The sequence below is a fragment of the Rutidosis leptorrhynchoides genome, chromosome 11, assembly GCF_046630445.1.
Source record: "Rutidosis leptorrhynchoides isolate AG116_Rl617_1_P2 chromosome 11, CSIRO_AGI_Rlap_v1, whole genome shotgun sequence".
In the NCBI taxonomy this organism is placed as follows: Eukaryota; Viridiplantae; Streptophyta; class Magnoliopsida; order Asterales; family Asteraceae; genus Rutidosis; species Rutidosis leptorrhynchoides.
In genome coordinates this window covers 394,517,440-394,538,105 of record NC_092343.1, presented here as the reverse complement: position 1 = coordinate 394,538,105, position 20,666 = coordinate 394,517,440, and the positions used below count along the sequence as shown (strand labels likewise).

General features: G+C 34.4%; 1 long non-coding RNA gene across 3 annotated transcripts in view; it reads left to right on the top strand.

Annotated features, from left to right (window-relative positions):
- The window catches only part of LOC139874242 (uncharacterized), a 63,886-nt gene that overhangs the window by 13,932 nt on the left and 29,288 nt on the right, over positions 1 to 20,666 (top strand). The window contains exon 3 of one of the 3 annotated variants that reach the window (XR_011767855.1): positions 10,338 to 10,476. The exons of 1 other annotated variant lie outside the window; for it this stretch is intronic. This is a non-coding gene — a long non-coding RNA (uncharacterized lncRNA). Of the gene's footprint in view, positions 1 to 1,897; positions 1,969 to 10,337; positions 10,477 to 20,666 lie in introns of those variants that run through there. One more of the 3 variants, XR_011767854.1, reaches the window with a different exon arrangement.

Genomic DNA, 20,666 nt, shown 5'->3' with positions numbered 1-20,666 from the left:
AATAACCAGATACAGAGACAATTTTGCAAAAGAAAGAGAAATATTTCTTAGAATGCATTCAAGCTACCCAATATTTAACGAAGACCAATAGTTACTTGTCCCATCATTTACAATAGCATATCTCGGAGTAAGCAATGGTAACTATCTGTAACATCCGTGTTACATCCGTCCCACATCGGTTGGAGAGGGGAATGAAGCATGCCTTATATAGGGTGTGGAGACCTTTCCTAGCATGACGCGTTTTGGGACCACAAATGCAGCAGATCCCATGAGGACTCTGCAGCTAAGCGTGCTCGGGCGAGAGCACTACCATGATGGGTGACCTCCTGGAAAAGTGCTCGTCATGTGTGGTTGCCAAGAAAAATCCGTGCGCCTACTGGCAAAGCGGACAATATCATGCTACGGGGAACGTGTTACCTGGGATGTTATAGATGGTATCAGAGCCAGGCCCCGAACCAAACGTGCACAGCGAGGACGCTGTATCCCATTAGGGGGGAAGATTGTAACATCCGTGTTACATCCGTCTCACATCGGTTGGAGAGGGGAACGAAGCATGCATTATAAGGGTGTGGAGACCTTTCCTAGCATGACGCGTTTTGGGACCACAAATGCAGCAGATCTCATGAGAACTCTGCAGTTAAGCGTGCTCGGGCGAGAGCACTACCAGAATGGGTGACCTCCTGGGAAAGTGCTCGTCGTGTGTGGTTGCCAAGAAAAATTCGTGCGCCTACGGGCAAAGCGGACAATATCATGCTACGGGGAACGTGTTACCTGGAATGTTACACTATCCAACAAGAAACGAAGCATTAAAAATAACTCCAACAATCGATCATCTGGTGTCATCACTAGCAAGAGTTTATTTCGGATCCTCAAAGATAGGAAATGGCCAAGAACAGCAAGAAAATGTGAGAATCAATTATGTTCACAAAGATATCTTAATCTACTCAAGCACTATCGAAGAAATTGATGAAAAATGTCTCAATCTAATCAACAATTTCGAAGAACCCTTTGAAGCATTCACATGACAACTTTCTGCTCTCCCAAAAGACATAAAAAGACGTTTATGCAGACAAATATTCAGGACACCAAGGCACAGTTGCGAATACTGTCAAGAAGAACACATTCCCAGCATCATAATTTCCAACTCTTTTCATTTTCAGCGTGGTAGGGATGTAGACTAAAGATAACAACAAAATAAGTGGGTTCCACGTAACGTGACATTGTAATTATTGTATGTAAATACGTGTGTTTAGTGTGCTGGCCATGTGGGCCATAGGAACCAATAATGTAAGATAACGTGTATGGTTTACGTTTAAAGTTAAATAAGTGCGCGGGCCACATCAATAATGTAAATGATCAATAATGTAAACGATCGTAGTGCGTGGGTCCCAGAGCATCTGTAAATAGTGTCATGGCTCGCCTATAAAAGGAAGCCTTTGTTTTAGTTTGTTTTCATGTTAAGTTTGATAATAAACCTCACTGGTTTCTTTCTGTTGAATCTTTTAGATTCTGAATAGTAGAGCCCCCGTCGTTGAGTCCTAACCGATTCTGAATAGCGACACCTATCTAAGCATTATATATTCGTTGTTTAAAAGCACAGTCGAATATAACCCATCAAACATATATTCAATGTTCAAAAGCACATTGAATATAAACCTTTATATATCAGTCACTATAACAATCACTCATTCACGTATCAAGATTAACAAAGTTAGGCACATGTCAATAATAGAAGCAAAGTTAGGCAACCATCGTTTTCATTATTCATTCATGAATTCATACGCATCTTCTATATTTAAATCTAGTAAAATATAATCGGATCCTCACGATCTAGATTAAAACTAAACGTAACTTAATTCTGCACTAAGTTGAAACGTCGATTTGATCCTGGTATCAGAGCTAGCAGCACGATTCAAGAAAAACAGTTGCACCTTCAGAATTCTGCATCAAAAGCAATCAAGAAAAAACACGCAGGTATTCTTACAAACTCAAAACTTGAAATATGAGTAATATTGAAGAACAAGTTGAAACTTTAACCAAACTAATGGCAGCTTTAGATATACCTGAAACAAACGAAGAAGCAGATATAATATTTGATTATAGTTCAGAAGAAGAAAATCATTATACACAATATAATTTTGCTTAAAAATGGAAAAAATCTGATATTGAAGAAGAAAATTTAAGACAATTTGATTATAAGCCGCCATCACCAACTGAAAATTATTTATATCAACAAAATATGATAAGAAGTAAAATGAATAATGGGAACAAATACCACCACAGTACATACCTAAAGTACCTATAATAAAAACTAACGATGAAATTTTAAATATTGACTGTGAAATGAATATAGAAGAAAGAATACAAGATTGGTATAACAAAATGAGCGCACAAATTCAACTAACTATGAACTAAAAGAACTCTCACCCATAGAATTGCTAAACTTTATAATTCATAAAACTTCAGGAAATGTCTTTAGATATTTAGAATCATGGACTGTTGAAGAAAGAGATATGGTAGCATCAATCGATGCTATAACAACATTTGAAAGTATTGTAGGAAAAATTGTCCAAGAATTTACGGGAAGGAATCCCAAAGTTGAGGTTTCTAATGAATTATTTAGAGAAATAGCTTTTTGGCATATAACTAATTTAAAAATATGCAATATGTACTACCTTGAACCTTTCATATGTGAATTCTCTGAGTAATATTATAAATTAAATGCCTCACAAAAGAAAATAGCACTAGATATGTTTTTTTAACAAATTACCTGAATCAGTTGCCACAAGAATTAAAGATGACTACAACACTAGAGATAAGTCAAAAATTGAAGATAGTCTAGGAGCACGCATTACTAAAGTAAAAACCTGGATGAAAAGTGAATGTTTAAAAGAAAAGGCCAGAAGAGAAGCGCATGTAAAACTCTATTGTAAAATTCAAAGTAACCAAGTTGAAAGATATGGCTGTGAGAAGCTTAAAAAATGAAAAAAGAAACCATATAAATCTCGGTATAAGAAATCTTATAAAAATAATGAACAAAGGATTTTAGAAATAAAAATCAGCACAGACAAAAATATCCGAAACAAGAAGATTCTAAAGAGTAATATTGTCCATCTAAGAAAAAAGACTGCAGATGCTGGCTATGCCATGAAATAGGACATTACGCTAATAATTGTCCAAAAAGGGGAGAAAAAAGAGAAACAGAAATATTAAAAATCGCTTATGACCTAGGATACGAACCTTTAGAAGATTCTGAGATAGATTCTGATATAGAAATCTATGCATACACTAGTGACGATGAATAAAAAAGAAATAAATCCAAACGCCACTTTTATTACGGTCTTTGTTGATCAAAAACCATTATTAGCATATATAGACTCTGGATCTACGATGTGTTTTGGAAAGAAAAAATCTTTTAAAAATTGGGAAAAACTAAAAAAACCTTTAGAAATTATTGTTGCTGACAAATTCGTACACAATATTTGGTATGTCAGTAAAATGGTTTTTATTGTCATAGAAAAACATACATTTATTGCACCAACTATTTATATGCATGACTCTGGAGTAGATCTAATAATCGAAAATAACTTCTTAAAATTATATCAACCATTTATACAAACCACTGAAAGCATTAGCCTAAGGCATCCTAAAACAAAAAGAATGGTTTCCATACCAATCAAAAAGACAAAAGAAGTCATACGATCTATAGCACAAAATATAAAATTTCAAATAGAAATGATTTATCTTTTAACAAAAGAGAACCTTGAAGAAACCCTAAAAGATGTATGTAGCGAAAACCCTTTAGATATAAAAAATACTAACGATCAGTTAATCCCTATTAAATTAAAAAATCCACATGATGAAATAAACGTATCTAATAAAATTCCTTATAGCATAAAGGATGTTAAAAAATTCAAAGAAGAATGTCAACAACTTCTTAAAAAAGGAGTTATAAGAGAAAACAAAAGTCCTCATTCGGCACCCGCTTTTTATGTAGAAAATAAAAATGAAATAAAACGAGGCAAAAGAAGAATGGTTATAAATTATAAAAAAATGAATGATGCTACAATTGGTGATTCATATAAATTACCTCGAAAAGACTATATTTTAGAAAAAATAAAAGGAAGTACTTTTTAGCACTTTCGATGCAAAATCTGGTTATTGGCAATTAAGACTTGATGAAAGTACTAAACCTTTAACAGCTTTTTCTTATCCTCCGCAAAAACATTACGAATGGAATGTTTTACCTTTTGGGTTAAAACAAGCACCATCAATTTATCAAAGGTTTATGGATAACAGTTTACAGGGATTCGAAGACGTATGTCTTGTTTATATCGATGATATTATTGTTTTTACTAGTGGAAATAAACAGGTATACATTGATGCAGTTTTTAGAGTCCTACAAAGGATAAAAGAAAAAGGAATAATTTTATCTCAGACTAAATCAAAACTTTTACAAACAGAAGTTGAATATCTAGGATTAAATATTTCAAAAAATGGGAAAATCTCTCTAATTAATACCACACAAGAAAAGTTAAACCTTTTTTCAGATAAGTTAGAGAATCGAAAACAAATTCAAATATTTCTTGGATGTTTAAATTATATTGCTGAACAAGGCTTTCTGAAAAATTTAGCAAAAGATAGGAATATTTTGCCGAAAAAACTTTCTGAAAAAATTAAATGGAATTGGATACAATCTGACACAGAATTGGTCCAAAAAATTATAAAATCAGTACAATATCTTCCAGCATTATATAATCCGGAAACAAAAGATCTTTTGATCATAGAAACCGATGCATCAGATGATACATGGGCAGGATGTATGAAAGCAATTAAAAATGGCAAGCAACTACTTGGGCTAGACATTGATGGAAATCAAGTCAATCCCACTCATGCATTAGCTCAATCGAGCATTGGACAATCCTCTGTTTTTAAAACATATAAGCACGAACAAAAATTATGCATATATATTTCAGGAACATTCACAGCTGCAGAACAAAGATACAGCACTCATGAAAAAGAGACATTAGCTTGTCTTAACACTCTTAAAAAATGGAAAATCGATTCATTACAAACAAGATTCGAGTTACGAACAGACTCCAAATGCGTAACTGGATTTTGGCGATACAAATTACAAGCAGATCTTGGTAGAGGACGCCTAATACGTTGGCAACTACAATTACACCAGTATTATTCATATATTCGTTACATAAAAAGTGATAACAACATTATTGCAGACACTCACCAAAGAATGGAAGCCATCTTAGAACATGTCCTTCAGATACAGCAAAGACAAGTACAAATACAAGCACTTCAACAACATATGTCAATTTTTCAGGGGGAGGAGGAGGAGGAATTACAACAAATTTTTTCACTCCTTTCAGAAAAACTACAATTTAAAAATGAAACATCAAATATTACTTTTCAAGAAACCACGGCACCCTCAAAATCATTCAACAAACCTCAAGAAGAAACAGATGCCCAGGTTCTAAATTTTTTAAAACGATATAGTCAAGATTCGTATGTAGATAAAAGAGGCAATATATGGGCAGTTCATGCAGAATCAAACAATGGATTTAAATTCTGGGCAAATTACGGAACACAACATAAAGTCGACGATCCAACTCCAACTCCAACAGGATGGATATCAGAAGATGAACAAACAGCAAACAAATTACCAGAAGAATGGAAATATTTCGCGGATTCAGAAAGAGGCATTTAAATCTCCAACATTTGTCTTTTTCAGCGTGGGAGGGATGTAGACTAAAGATCAGGATCAAATCGACGTTTCAACTTAGTGCAGAATTAAGTTACGTTTAGTTTTAATCTAGATCGTGAGGATCCGATTAGATTTTACTAGATTTAAATATAGAAGATGCGTATGAATTCATGAATGAATAATGAAAACGATGGTTGCCTAACTTTGCTTCTATTATTGGCATGTGCCTAACTTTGTTAATCTTGATACGTGAATGAGTGATTGTTATAGTGACTGGTATATAAAGGTTTATATTCAATGTGCTTTTAAACAATGAATATATGTTTGATGGGTTATATTCGACTGTGCTTTTAAACAACGAATATATAATGCTTAAACATGTGTCGCTATTCAGAATCGGTTAAGACTCAACGACGGGGGCTCTGCTATTCAGAATCTAAAAGATTCAACAGAATGAAACCAGTGAGGTTTATTATCAAACTTAAACTGATTACAAACTAAAACAAAGGCTTCATTTTATAGGCGAGCCATGACACTATTTACATATGATCTGGGACCCACGCACTACGATCATTTACATTATTGATCGTTTACATTATTGCTGTGGCCCGTGCACTTTTTTAACTTTAAACGTAAACCATACACGTTATGTTACATTATTGGTTCCTATGGCCCACATGGCCAGCACACTAATCACACGTATTTACATACAATAATTACAATGACACATTACATAATGTTACATTATTGATCCTACGTGGGACCCACTTATTTTGTTGTTATCTTTAGTCTACATCCCTCCCACGCTGAAAATGACAAGAGTTGGAAATTATGATGCTGGGAATGTGTCTTCTTCTTGACAGTATTCGCAACTGTGCCTTGGTGCCCTGGATATTTGTCTGCATACACGTCTTTTTATGTCTTCTGGGAGAGCAGAAAGTTGTCCTGTGAATGCTTCAAAGGGTTCTTCGAAATTGTTGATTAGATTGAGACCTTTTTATCAATTTTTTCGATAGTGCTTGAGTAGATTAAGATATTTTTGTGAACATAATTGATTCTCACATTTTCTTGGTGTTCTTGGCCATTTCCTATCTTTGAGGATCCGAAATAAACTCCTGCTAGTGATGTCACCAGATGATCGATTGTTGGAGTTATTTTTAATGCTTCGTCTCTTGTTGGATAGTTACCATTGCTTACTCCGAGATATACTATTGTAAATGATGGGACAAGTAACTGTTGGTCTTCGTTAAATATTGGGTAGCTTGAATGCATTCTAAGAAATATTTCTCTTTCTTTTGCAAAATTGTCTCTGTATCTGGTTATTGCTTCTTGCATTCTTTGTGGGAGTTCCTTGATTTCATGAAGTGTTCTTCCATCGATATATAAGGTATCGATTAATCCATGGACGAAATATTTTGATACTGTTAATGGTGATGCTTCTGGTAAGAAAACTGCTTTAGGGTCAGTTTTCCTATTTTTGGGATAGAACATCATTGTTGCATAGTTTTCGTTATAATTCACAAGGTTATCCTATAACCTTTGAAAACTGTGTGTGGACGGTATCTTCTTATCTTCTTTTTCTGTTGTAGAGAGAATACTTTTCATCCTATTTATGGCATTTAGACTTGCTGTTTGACCATAGAGATAATGGTTAAGATTAACCATTCCTGATCCTGAACGTTTTGCTTCATTGAATGCTGCCTTTGCTTCTTCTAGAGTTGTGTAACTTTTATGCGCCACGCTTCTACTTAATATAAACTGATTTGCTGTTGCCCAGTTGTTGTATATTCCTTTGGAAAATGACATACCATTTTTTCTTTGGTTCCTCTGAATACGATGTTTGTTGAGATCGTTCTTCTTCTTCAGTCATTTCATACCAGCTTTGTTTCTTAGGTGTTTCTGGTTCTTCTAAGTTGATGATAGTTGGTTTATGTGAATTTGGTGTTTGTGTTAATGTGGATGATGAGGGTGTTGTTAATGTAGGTGATTCTTCCTTGATTTTTTCTGGGGTTTCTTTTTTGGCTGTTTTTTGTTGGGTTAAATTTTTTAAGGTTTCTAGTAATTCCTCCTCCTCCCTCTGAAAATTTGAGTTGTCGATGTGCTTGAATTTGTTCTCTTTTTTGTTGTAATTGGTTTTGAATCTACTTGATGACTGCTTCCATTGTTGAAATACCTGCAGAAATATTTTGTATACTTTTGGTGCTTTTTTGCTTTAAAAAGCTAATTAATGTACTCGTAAGAGTTGTTTGCTTTTCATATACTCAAAAGAGTTGTTTTCATGAATATGATCTTGACTTCATCGAGCTTATAATTCATATTCATAATGAATATTACTTGAAGATAAATTTTGCATAGAATATTTGCCCAAAGCAATTTGTGCTTAACAGATTACTAGCTTTGCTGAAATTTTTTTAATACTTTTTAAAGCGCGGTTTACTAATTGTTTGTGTATGCTAATAATATACGATAAAAGTTCTATGCCTTCAGCGTCTTTTTCTTCTTCAAGATATTTTTCATATTCTTCAATATTTTTAGTTAATTGTGAAATTCTTTCCCAGCTTTCATTTATAAGATTCTTCCAAAGTTCATTTAAAAAATTATTCATTTGAATTTTAGAATCCATGGTAAAAATAAAAACTTTTTTATTATGTTATGCGAAGAGGTGGTATTATTTTATACCTTTTTCTTGAACTCGATTCTTCTTGATTTGTATAAAATTCTTCTGTATCTTCATACTTTATAGCACTTGTACTGGCATGTTCATGATTAGTGTCTTGTTTTACTATTTTTATTTTGTTTATATTTTCTCGAATTGTTTCTTTTATTTCTGGAAGTTGTCTTAATGCTAGAAAACTTAGGATTTCTATAATATTATTTAATGTGGAGTTTAATATTTCTATTTTTTCTCCTATAGGTTTTTCTGAATTATTTTCTATATCAATTTTGTAAATTGATTCGTCGGGTAATTTTTTTGGTATTTCGAAACGTGTTTGATTAAATGGTATAAATGGTTTGTTGAATGTGATTCCTTCTTTTTCAATTTTAATACTTGATAAATCCATGAATTTTTAACAAGTTGAATAAGATAACTCGGATGAAATTTCTTTGATTACTTTATAGTGAGAATTAATAATTTGTTTGTAGAAAAAAAAAATCAGTTTTTCTAATTTTGGAATCTTAGATTTTGAAATGAAATCTTGATATGATTTTTCTTTAATTAAAACATTTTCTAGTCTTTTAATATCTTTGTATTTGCTTGAAATTATTTTCTAGTAATTTTTTATAATGGAGTTTAGTACTGAATTTTTTGATGAACAACTAATTTGTCTTTTAGAACTCATGATTTTTTAAGTCTAATTTTATTTGTTGGTTCCATATTTTCTTCTGAAATCTTTTTCTTGCTTCGTTGTTATAATAAGCAACTACGGATAATTCTTCATCTTTTTTAATTTTTTCAGATATTTTAAAATATAATATTTCAAGTTTATTTTTATCGTAATTTTCAGCTATTATATATTCTAGTTGATAGGTTTTATGTTCGTGGTTAATTACTTCTAATTCTAATTCAATTGTTTCACTATATATTATTTTAGGAGTTATGTTTCTTAATTTACTAATAACTATACTACCAAATTTATTAATTAAATTCGTTGACTTAGAGTTCGTATTATTTGTCTTAAATCTTTTATTTCATTACTTTCACTAGATGTTTCGCCTGTTGTAATGGAAATTGGTTTTTTCTATTCGTGGTATCCAAACAGATAGTAATTCTGAAGTTGATTTCCCTTTTTTCGATATATCTTTGGCTAGTAAATACTTTTGGTGTTTCTAGGCTTAATAGAGGTTCAAAAAGTTTATCTATATATATTATATCATCAGTTTTAAAAGTAATACTGTGATGAGAATTTGTTAATGCATAATTAATTTGATATGTAACTGTAAAAGGGTGATTTCCTTTGTACATAAAATTTCTTCTTAATAATTCATATCTTATTGTAATGCTTTTATTTATATCTATATCTTTCAGATTTAAACCTAATTGAATGTTTACATTGAACTTAATTTTTCCTTCAGCTAAATTTCCTTTTCCTTTTGCTATTATACTTTCATGTTTATCAATTATTCTGTCGTCTCTTAATTCTAGTTCAATAGGTGTATTACATTCCATGATGGTACTTTTGAATATAATTTGTATGGTTGATATGTGTACATAAGCTATTTTAGTTCTATCTTTTTTATTCATTTGTTTAATTCTATCGCTTATTTGTTTTTGGTGATTATAGGAATTAATATATCTCCTTTTGTTTGCTCAATAGGTACAGGTTCTTCTCCAATCATTTTTCCAAAATAAGTAATATTTTTTCTTGAGAAAATATCTTTAATTTTTTTATTATTATCAGAGTAATGTTTTTCAGATAATGTAAAATTTGTTCTTGTTATTGCTTTTCTGTTTATCATGATATCATCCATGAAACCAGATTCATCTTCTATATTATTAAAAGTGGTAATACCTTCTTCTATTTCATTAGATACTTCTTCTTGAGTTTTAGTCATTCTGTTATTAAAAATAAGTTTGTAAGTATACCTGAGTGTTTTTCCTTGATTGCTTTTGATGCAGAATTCTGTAGGTGCAACTGCTTTTCTTGAATCGTGATGCTAGCTCTGATACCAGGATCAAATCGACGTTTCAACTTAGTGCAAAATTTAGTTACGTTTAGTTTTAATCTAGATAGTGAGGATCCGATTAGATTTTACTAGATTTAAATATAGAAGGTGCGTATGAATTCATGAATGAATAATGAAAACGATGGTTGCCTAACTTTGCTTCTATTATTGGCATGTGCCTAACTTTGTTAATCTTGATACGTGAATGAGTGATTGTTATAGTGACTGATATATAAAGTTTTATATTCAATGTGCTTTTAAATAATGAATATATGTTTGATGGGTTATATTCGACTGTGCTTTTAAACAATGAATATATAATGCTTAGATAGGTGTCGCTATTCAGAATCGGTTATGATTCAACGACGGGGCTCTGCTATTCAGAATCTAAAAGATTCAACAGAAAGAAACCAGTGAGGTTTATTATCAAACTTAACCTGAAAACAAACTAAAACAAAGGCTTCCTTTTATAGGCGAGCCATGACACTATTTACAGATACTCCGGGACTCGCGCACTACGATCGTTTACATTATTGATCGTTTACATTATTGCTGTGGCTCGCGCACTTATTTAACTTTAAACGTAAATCATACACGTTATCTTACATTATTGGTTCCTATGGCCCACATGGCCAGCACACTAAACACACGTATTTACATACAATAATTACAATGTCACGTTACACAATGTTACATTATTAATCCTACGTGGGACCCACTTATTTTGTTGTTATCTTTTGTCTACATCCTCCCGGCCCATAAATACTTTTGATGATTCAATCACTTTAAGGATAGCGGATGGTGCATGGAATAAGGAGAAGTAGTATAATGGGATACTACTTAAGATGGATTTGATGATCGTAAGGTGACCCCCGAAAGAGATTGATTTGGTAGCCCAATCCGATAGCCTTTTGTCGAATTTTTCAACGATTGGCTGTCAAGAAGAGGCGTGTGATGTGGGTACACAAATAGGGAGACCGAGATAAGTAAACGGAGTAGATCCCGCAGAGCAGTTAATGTAACTGGCCATTTGTTCGGTTTCAATGGTGGATGTTCCAATACCATAAAGCTTACTTTTGCGAAAATTGACTTTGAGACCTAATATATTTTCGAAACACTTTAGGAGTTTGGAGATATATTTGGCGTTTCTTTTATTCCACTCACCGAAAAAATTGTATCGTCCGCGTATTACAGGTGTGTGATAACGAGATTGTCGTGTCCGATTTTTAATCCTTGCAAATGACCATTGGATAATGCTCTTTTGACAATTATGTTAAGACCTTCGGCAACGATGATGAATAGAAAGGGCGATATGGGATTACCTTGTCGAATTCCCCTTTCGGTAGTAAATTCTTTGGTGGGTGAGCCGTTGATTAATATGGAGATAGATGAAGAGGAAAGACTTGCTCGAATGAAGCTAATACATTTTGAACCAAAGCCCATGAATTGGATGGTTTTAAATAGAAAATCCCATTCGATGCAGTCAAATGCCTTTTCAAAGTCGACTTTGAAGATTAGGCCTTTTTGTTTTTTACGTTTTAATTCGTCAATTATTTCGTTTGCAATTAATACACTGTCTAGGATGTTACGGCCTTTGAGGAAAGCGGTTTGTTCAGAACCTATGACTTTATGGATGACTTTGGCAAGGCGATTGGAAAGTATTTTGGTGAGGATTTTGTAGTAGCTACCTATTAGGCAGATTGGGCGGTATTCGTTTAGACCGATAGGGTTAGGTTTTTTCGGGAATAAGGTGAAGAAAGAAGCGTTACACCCTTTGGAGATTTCCGAGTTGGCCCATAACTAATCAAGAGATTTAATGAGATCATTTTTGATCAATTTCCAGTATTTTTTAAAGAATTTCATATTGAAACCGTCCGGGCCAGGTGCTTTGGAGCTGTCGCAATTACATATATACACTTTATACCATATATTTTAAATTTTATTTTTTATATATTTAAAAGTCAACGTTAATCAACTTTCGAGTTCCCCGAGTTGCCGAGATCTGCATCAAAAGTTTCTGCCGAGTTCTTCCCGAGAAGCGATTTCTCTAACGTTGTTCATATGAACATATCGAATCCTTCCTAAAGAAAATAACATTCAAATCTCCCATAACCGGCCTGCTTCAAACCATATAGCGCCTTTTTCTAATCGATAGACGTTCTCTTCCTAACCTTGAACTTCAAGACCTCGGGGTTGTTCTACATAAACAGTTTCATCCAACATACCATACAAGAAAGCACTTTTTACATCTAAATGATAAATGATGAACTTTCATACCTCGTTGTGCAGCAAAAGCAACAATGGATCTGATTGTGTCCCAAAGAGCTACAAGAGCAAAGACTACTTCTGAGTAGTCCAACCCTTCCTTTTGAGCGCACCCCTTCACCACAAATCAAGCTTTATGCTTATCAATATTTGGATCCTTGTCTAACTTCGTCTTGAATACCCATTTAAGTCCAATAATTGTACTTCCCAGTCCAATAGTTGTACTTCCCGAGGGTAAATCACACAATTTCCAGGTGTTGTTTCTTTCAATTGCATCAATTTCTTGTTCATGGTATGTATCCAATATTTTTCTTGAGCTACATCATGGTAATTTGTGGGTCAGGTCACAAAGAGGAAAACATGGCGACATTCTTCTCCTAATTTTCATCAGAAGAAAATCTCTTCTCCACTAACGTAAGCGTGCATCCAAATGGGTGCCCTAGTTTTCCTTTTCTCTCGTTTATTAACAGTGGCAGCAAGTGCAGCAACCGTTCTTGTCAAGATTGTAAAACTCGTGACTCGGGGAGAACTCGGCAAGAGGTTTTTGAGGAGTTCTCGGGGAGAACTCGGGGGAGAACTCGGATGTTCATTGATGTTGATTTTTCTAATATAACTAAATATTTTTAACATATTATAGATATATAATATAATATATATATTAGCTATAAACAAACATTTTATAAATATATATGTTAAATATACAAGGTTTAGTTACATATAAATATTTATTTTAATTAGAGGGGTTAGATTGATATCTATTTGATAATGAAGCCGAAAGAAAAAATGAACTTGAGGTGTTAAAATCTATAATAATTACTCTAGGGGTTTAATGTAAATTAAAAATAATAAAATGAGTCTGATTTTAGAAACCCTACTTGAAATGTCCCGTTCTTATTGATTAAAAACGTTCCATATTAATTGATTTCGTTGCGAGGTTTTGACTTCTATATGAGACGTTTTTCAAAGACTGCATTCATTTTAAAACAAACCATAACCTTTATTTCATCAATAAAGGTTTAAAAAGTTTTACGTAGATTATCAAATAATGATAATCTAAAATATCCTGTTTACACACGACCATTACATAATAGTTTACAATACAAATATGTTACAACAAAATAAGTTTCTTGAATGCAGTTTTTACACAATATCATACACGCATGGACTCCAAATCTCGTCCTTATTTAAGTATGCGACAGCGGAAGCTCTTAATAATCACCTGAGAATAAACATGCTTAAAACGTCAACAAAAATGTTGGTGAGTTATAGGTTTAACATATATATATCAAATCATAATAATAGACCACAAGATTTCATATTTCAATACACATCCCATACATAGAGATAAAAATCATTCATATGGTGAACACCTGGTAACCGACATTAACAAGATGCATATATAAGAATATCTCCATCATTCCGGGACACCCTTCGGATATGATATAAATTTCGAAGTACTAAAGCATCCGGTACTTTGGATGGGGTTTGTTAGGCCCAATAGATCTATCTTTAGGATTCGCGTCAATTAGGGTGTCTGTTCTCTAATTCTTAGATTACCAGACTTAATAAAAAGGGGCATATTCGATTTCGATAATTCAACCATAGAATGTAGTTTCACGTACTTGTGTCTATTTTGTAAATCATTTATAAAACCTGCATGTATTCTCATACCAAAAATATTAGATTTTAAAAGTGGGACTATAACTCACTTTCACAGATTTTTACTTCGTCGGGAAGTAAGACTTGGCCACTGGTTGATTCACGAACCTATAACAATATATACATATATATCAAAGTATGTTCAAAATATATTTACAACACTTTTAATATATTTTGATGTTTTAAGTTTATTAAGTCAGCTGTCCTCGTTAGTAACCTACAGCTAGTTGTCCACAGTTAGATGTACAGAAATAAATCGATAAATATTATCTTGAATCAATCCACGACCCAGTGTATACGTATCTCAGTATTGATCACAACTCAAACTATATATATTTTGGAATCAACCTCAACCCTGTATAGCTAACTCCAACATTCACATATAGAGTGTCTATGGTTGTTCCGAAATATATATAGATGTGTCGACATGATAGGTCGAAACATTGTATACGTGTCTATGGATTTCGAGTGATAAAATCCATGGTAATGTTTTCCCATTTCCATTCCGGGATTTCGAGTTGTTGAAGTAGACCTGATGGTTTCTGATGCTCAGCTTTGACCTTAGAACACGTCAAACATTCTCCTACGTATTTAGCAACATCGGCTTTCATACCCGGCCACCAAAAATGTTTCTTGAGATCCTTGTACATCTTCCCCGTTCCAGGATGTATTGAGTATCTGGTTTTATGAGCTTCTCTAAGTACCATTTCTCTCATATCTCCAAATTTTGGTACCCAAATCCTTTCAGCCCTATACCGGGTTCCGTCTTCCCGAATATTAAGATGCTTCTCCGATCTTTTGGGTATTTCATCCTTTAAATTTTCCTCTTTTAAAACTCCTTGTTGCGCCTCCTTTATTTGAGTAGTAAGGTTATTATGAATCATTATATTCATAGATTTTACTCGATTGGGTTCTCTGTCCTTCCTGCTCAAGGCATCGGCTACCACATTTGCCTTCCCCGGGTGGTAACGAATCTCAAAGTCGTAATCATTCAATAATTCAATCCACCTACGCTGCCTCATATTCAGTTGTTTCTGATTAAATATGTGTTGAAGACTTTTGTGGTCGGTATATATAATACTTTTGACCCCATATAAGTAGTGCCTCCAAGTCTTTAATGCAAAAATAACCGCGCCTAATTCCAAATCATTCGTCGTATAATTTTGTTCGTGAATCTTCAATTGTCTAGACGCATAAGCAATCACCTTCGTTCGTTGCATTAATACACAACCGAGACCTTGCTTTGATGCGTCACAATAAATCACAAAATCATCATTCCCTTCAGGCAATGACAATATAGGTGCCGTAGTTAGCTTTTTCTTCAATAACTGAAACGCTTTCTCTTGTTCATCATTCCATTCAAATTTCTTCCCTTTATGCGTTAATGCAGTCAAGGGTTTTGCTATTCTGGAAAAGTCTTGGATGAACCTTCTGTAGTAACCAGCTAGTCCTAAAAACTGGCGTATGTGTTTCGGAGTTTTTGGGGTTTCCCACTTTTCAACAGTTTCTATCTTTGCCGGATCCACCTTAATACCTTCTTTGTTCACTATGTGACTGAGGAATTGAACTTCTTCCAACCAAAATGCACACTTTGAAAACTTAGCGTACAATTCTTCCTTCCTCAATACTTCTAACACCTTTCTCAAATGTTCACCGTGTTCTTGGTCATTCTTTGAGTAAATAAGTATGTCATCAATGAAAACAATGACAAACTTGTCAAGGTATGGTCCACACACTCGGTTCATAAGGTCCATGAACACAGCTGGTGCATTAGTTAAACCAAACGGCATGACCATAAACTCGTAATGACCGTAACGTGTTCTGAAAGCAGTCTTTGGAATATCATCTTCTTTCACCCGCATTTGATGATACCCGGAACGTAAGTCAATCTTTGAATAAACAGACGAGCTTTGTAGTTGATCAAATAAGTCGTCGATTCTCGGTAGTGGGTAGCGGTTCTTGATGGTAAGTTTGTTCAACTCTCGGTAGTCGATACACAACCTGAATGTACCATCTTTCTTCTTGACAAACAAAACAGGAGCTCCCCACGGTGATGTGCTTGGTCGAATGAAACCACGCTCTAAAAGTTCTTGTAATTGGCTTTGCAGTTCTTTCATCTCGCTGGGTGCGAGTCTGTAAGGAGCACGAGCTATTGGTGCAGTTCCTGGTACAAGATCTATTTGAAATTCAACGGATCGATGTGGGGGTAATCCCGGTAATTCTTTCGGAAATACATCGGGAAATTCTTTTGCAATGGGAACATCATTCATGCTCTTTTCTTCATTTTGTACTTTCTCGACGTGTGCTAGAACAGCATAGCAACCTTTTCTTATTAGTTTTTGTGCCTTCAAATTACTAAAAAGATGTAGCTTCATGTTGCCCTTTTCTCCGTACATCATTAAGGGTTTTCCTTTTTCTCGTATAATGCGAATTGCATTTTTGTAACAAACGATCTCTGCTTTCACTTCTTTCAACCAGTCCATACCGATTATCACATCAAAACTCCCTAACTCTACTGGTATCAAATCAATCTTAAATGTTTCGCTAACCAGTTTAATTTCTCGATTCCGACATATATTATCTGCTGAAATTAATTTACCATTTGCCAATTCGAGTAAAAATTTACTATCCAAAGGCGTCAATGGACAACTTAATTTAGCACAAAAATCTCTACTCATATAGCTTCTATCCGCACCCGAATCAAATAAAACGTAAGCAGATTTATTGTAAATAAGAAACGTACCCGTAACAAGCTCCGGGTCTTCCTGTGCCTCTGCCGCATTAATATTGAAAACTCTTCCGCGGCCTTGTCCATTCGTGTTCTCCTGGTTCGGGCAATTTCTAATAATGTGGCCCGGTTTTCCACATTTATAACAAACTACATTGGCATAACTTGCTCCGACACTACTTGCTCCGCCATTACTCGTTCCGATACCATTTGTTCCTTTCGTTCTATTAACCCCTGGTCCGTAGACCTCACACTTCGCCGCGCTATGACCATTTCTTTTACACTTGTTGCAAAATTTGGTGCAGAACCCCGAGTGATACTTTTCACACCTTTGGCATAGCTGCTTCTGATTGTTGTTATTGTTGCGGTTATTATTGTTGTTGGGATGCTTGTTGTAGTTGTTGTTGTTGTTGTTGGGCCGTTTGTTGTAGTTGCGATTGATGTTGCGATTGTTGGGATAATTGTTGCGATTATTGTTGTAATTGCTGTTGTTGTATTGGTGATTCTTATCACCGTTTTCCTCCCACTTTCTTTTGACTTGCTTCACATTGGCCTCTTCAGCAGTCTGTTCTTTAATTCTTTCTTCAATCTGGTTCACTAGTTTGTGAGCCATTCTACATGCCTGTTGTATGGAGGCGGGCTCGTGTGAACTTATATCTTCTTGGATTCTTTCCGGTAATCCTTTCACAAACGCGTCGATCTTCTCTTCCTCATCTTCGAATGCTCCCGGACACAATAGGCACAATTCCGTGAATCGTCTTTCGTACGTGGTAATATCAAATCCTTGGGTTCCTAACCCTCTAAGTTCTGTCTTGAGCTTATTGACCTCTGTTCTGGGACGGTACTTCTCGTTCATCAAGTGCTTGAATGCTGACCACGGTAGTGCGTACGCATCGTCTTGTCCCACTTGCTCTAGATAGGTATTCCACCATGTTAACGCAGAACCTGTGAAGGTATGCGTAGCGTACTTCACTTTGTCCTCTTCAGTACACTTACTTATGGCAAACACTGATTCAACCTTCTCGGTCCACCGTTTCAATCCGATCGGTCTTTCGGTTCCATCAAATTTCAAAGGTTTGCAGGCAGTGAATTCTTTGTAGGTGCATCCTACACGATTTCCTGTACTGCTAGATCCAAGGTTATTGTTGGTATGTAGCGCAACCTGTACTGCAGCTATGTTTGAAGCTAGAAAAGTACGGAATTCCTCTTCATTCATATTCACGGTGTGTCGAGTAGTCGGTGCCATTTCCTTCAAAATAGTCAAATGGAACAAGTTAATCATACAGAATATTAAGAGTAGTTAATAGTATTTCGTAGCATAATATGAACTCATTTATAAAAGTTTTTCTTCATATTAGCGTTTTATAAGTTTAAATTCGGGTAGTACCTACCCGTTAAGTTCATACTTAGTAGCTAATATACAATTCAACTACTACAATTCTATATGAAAAACTGATTATAATAATATTTCGCGTTCAAACTTTTACACAATATTTTACAAACTTACAATACCGCTTATTTTACATATAGCATGAAATATAGCACACAATAAATTTGATACAAGATGGTTGTGAAGATAATTCTAGCTAGTACACAAGTCGTTCAGCAAAGGCAATAAAGACACGTAATTCATACGTCCAGAAACAAGTCATGCATTCTGGTTTTACTAGGACTACTTCCCATCCTTGGTCTTGTGGAACATAACCGTTATGGCCGTTGATAAGACAGCGTGTTGTAACGTCGTCAAAGGAACGAGGGTTACGTAATGTCCAACAGTCCCGTAACAATCTAAAAACCTCATTTCTTACCCCAATTACCGACTCCGTCACTTGTGAGAATGTTTTGTTTAATAGTTGTAGCCCGATGTTCTTGTTCTCACTTTGGTGAGAAGCGAACATTACTAATCCGTAAGCATAACATGCTTCTTTATGTTGCATGTTAGCCGCTTTTTCTAAATCACGAAGTCCAATATTCGGATATATTGAGTCAAAATAATTTCTTAACCAATTGCGTAAAATAGCATTTGGGTTCCCCGCAATATATGCGTCAAAGTAAACACATCGTAACTTATGGATTTCCCAATGTGATATCCCCCATCTTTCGAACGAAAGCCTTTTATAAACCAAGGCATTCTTGGAACGTTCTTCGAATGTCTTACAAACTGATCTCGCCTTAAATAGCTGTGCCGAAGAATTCTGACCGACTCTAGACAAGATTTCATCAATCATGTCTCCGGGTAGGTCTCTTAAAATATTGGGTTGTCTATCCATTTTGTGTTTTTATACTGTAAAATAGACAAGAGTTAGATTCATAAAAAAAAATACTTATTAATACAAGCAATTTTTACATATATCATAAAGCATAAGCACACTATATTACATATATTACACCACACGAATACAACTATCTTATTCCGACTCGCTTGTTTCTTCTTCTTCAGTTTTGGTTCGTTTTGCCAAGTTTCTAGGGATATATGATGTTCCCCTAATACGAGCCGTCGTTTTCCACATTGGTTTAGAAAAACCTGGTGGCTTAGAGGTTCCCGGGTCATTGTTACAACTTAAGGACTTCGGGGGTTGACGATACATATAAAGTTCATCGGGGTTGGAATTAGATTTCTCTATTTTTATGCCCTTTCCCTTATTATTTTCTTTTGCCTTTTTAAATTCAGTTGGGGTAATTTCTATAACATCATCGGAATTCTCGTCGGAATCCGATTCATCGGGGAATTGGTAATCCTCCCAATATTTTGCTTCCTTGGCAGAAACACCATTGACCATAATTAACCTTGGTCGGTTGGTTGAGGATTTTCTTTTACTTAACCGTTTTATTATTTTCCCCACCGGTTCTATTTCTTCATCCGGTTCCGATTCTTCTTCCGGTTCCGATTCTTCTTCCGGTTCCGACTCTTCTTCCGGTTCCTCTTCGGGAACTTGTGAATCAGTCCACGAATCATTCCAATTTACATTTGACTCTTCATTATTATTAGGTGAGTCAATGAGACTTGTTCTAGAGGTAGACATCTATCACATAATATCAAACGCGTTAAGAGATTAATATATCACATAATATTCACATGTTAAAAATATATAGTTTCCAGCAAAATTTGTTAAGCAATCATTTTTCAAGTAAACACGGTCGAAGTCCACACTCACTAATGCATCCTAACAAACTCGATAAGACACACTAATGCAAAATTCTGGTTCTCTAATGAAAGGACCCGTTCATATACATTATAAATGATTCACAATAGTTGATTACATTGCGAGGTATTTGACCTCTATATGATACATTTTACAAACATTGCATTCGTTTTTAAAAGACAATATTTCTTTACATCGAAAATTGACAGGCATGCATACCATTTCATAATATCCACTATCCAACTATAAATTGATTTAATAATAATCTTTGATGAACTCAATGACACGAATGCAACGTTCTTCGAAATATGCTATGAAAGACTCCAAGTAATATCTTTAAAATGAGCAAATGCACAGCGGAAGATTTCTTTAACACCTGAGAATAAACATGCTTTAAAGTGTCAACCAAAAGGTTGGTGAGTTCATTAGTTTATCATAATCATTTATTTCCATCATTTTAATAGACCACAAGAATTTCATTTCCAGT